Source organism: Elephantulus edwardii, unplaced genomic scaffold, assembly GCF_000299155.1.
Source record: "Elephantulus edwardii isolate Elephantulus edwardi_28Jun2011 unplaced genomic scaffold, EleEdw1.0 scaffold00071, whole genome shotgun sequence".
NCBI lineage: Eukaryota > Metazoa > Chordata > Mammalia > Macroscelidea > Macroscelididae > Elephantulus > Elephantulus edwardii.
In genome coordinates, this window is record NW_006399821.1 from 14,737,345 (window position 1) to 14,739,488 (window position 2,144).

General features: G+C 45.1%; 1 pseudogene; it reads left to right on the forward strand.

The window, feature by feature from the left end:
* Positions 1 to 527: 527 nt before the first annotated feature.
* Positions 528 to 1,818, forward strand: LOC102849351 (annotated as a pseudogene).
* Positions 1,819 to 2,144: the final 326 nt, after the last annotated feature.

Here is a 2,144-nt window from a genome sequence, read left to right on the forward strand (position 1 = left end):
TGTTAGAGTGACTGTGGCAATATGGGCTCAAGTGTGTCAGAGATGATGAGTGTAGCACAGGATAGGATAGGGTTGAAATCTGTTTGTCATAGGGTTATATTCAATTTGATGGCACCTAACAACTTTTACCTTCACAGCTGACTGGGTAAATTTTATCACATAATCATACAGACCTTCATTAGCGTCTCTCCTCCTATTAAAGGGTATGCATAGGTTTGAAGACTGCCTCTACCATTGGTTAGCTGTGCTACCTTTAGAAAGTTATTTCTCTCTCAGAGCCTCCATTTCCCCTCTATAAGTCAAGGACAACAAAAGAGTTGTTACAAGGATTAAAAGAGCTCTAATTACTATTTTTAGGAACTCTGGTGGCTTTGTGGGTAAGGAGTTGGCCTGCTAAACCAAAGGTGGGCAATTTGAATCCATCAGTTGTTCCTTGGGAGAAAGATGGGCAGTCTCCTTCTATTTGATTTACAGTCTCTGAAAACCTGCTGGAGGATTTTCTAGGAGTTGGTTCTGACTTGACAACAATGAGTGAGTGAATTACTAAATGCCAGACATCATTCTAATTTAATTACCCTATTCCAGATTTGGAAGCAGGAGTAGCAACCACTTCCTAAACAACATGCCTCTGGAAACTCAGAACTTTGAGAAACGACAATAATTATAGAAACACAAAAGTGTTTATAGTGTTATTATGAGTCATGCTTGATTCGAAGACAACAACAACATGCCAGAAGAACTCACTCTGAATTTCTCAAACTGAGAGAACTGAAAAAACCAATTTAAGCCTTGAGTTGCAATATTGAAAGATGCAATGGGCAATATATTTGATGATCCAGAAAGCATTAAAAGAAGATGGAGGGAATAAATGGAATCACTGTACCAAAAAGAACTGACTGACACTGAAAAATTTCAGGGTACTCTATGAGCAGGAGCCAATGGTAATGAAGGAGGAAGTGGAAGTTGCATTGAAGGCATTGGCAAAAAATAAGGCCCCAGGTATCAATGGGATACCAACTGATTGGTTTCCGTTAACAGATAACAGCCTTGGGTGCACTCAACAGTCTCAGCCAGGAAATTTGGAGGACAGCTGTCTGGCCAACAGATTGGAAGAAGTCCATATTATTTACCATTCCCAAGAAAGGGGATCCAGGCCCGAAGAGTAGCTGGACGGGTACGAGCCGGAGCCTCTCGGGAAGCGGCCGGCCTCCCTCCCTCTGCTGGGGCTGGTAGAGGAGAGCAGTAATGGCCTCTTCCTTGCCTTCGACGCCGCCCCCAGCGGAGGAGGAGGAGGACGAGCTGTACTGGCAATCTCTAGAAATCATCACTCGGCACCTTCGCGAACAGGCAACCGGCGCCAAGGGCGCGAAGCCCCTGGGCGCGCCCGGAGCCGCCAGCAGGAAGGCGCTGGAGACCCTCCGGCGGGTCGGCGACGGGGTGCAGCGCAACCACGAGGCGGCCTTCCAGGGTATGCTTCGCAAACTGGACATCAAAAACGAAGATGATGTCAAATCTTTCTCTCGAGTCATGGTCCATGTTTTCAATGACGGAGTAACAAACTGGGGCAGAATTGTGACTCTCATATCTTTTGGTGCCTTTGTGGCTAAACATTTAAGAAGTATAAACCAAGAAAGCTGCATCGAACCATTAGCAGAAAGTATCACAGATATTCTCGTAAGGACAAAACGGGACTGGGTTAGTCAAAGAGGCTGGAATGGGTTTGTGGAGTTCTTCCATGTAGAGGACCTAGAAGGTGGCATCAGAAATGTGCTGGTTTTGGTTGCTGGAGTTGGAGCTGGTTTGGCATTATCTAATTAGATAGCCTTGTAAGTGCAATAAATGACTTTTAACCAACTCCAGCCTCCAAAACCATAGACTTCTGCTGTGAAATTAAATGTATTTATGAAGTTGGACATCAAGCTTCACAGCTTCCAAGAGTCCTACTCTAGCATCCTAGCCAGAAAAGGACGTGGCAAGAGGATTCTGGCTAACAGGAATAAATACATGGGAAAAGCAGCCCTGCTTCCTTGAAGAGTCACTGTCTGAAAGGAAGGAGCAAAGTTCGTTTTCAACATCAGGTCATCTTTGAGAGGCCAAGGAGGACTTTTAGTGAAGATTGTAGGGTGGAAAGGAATTCCAGTAGC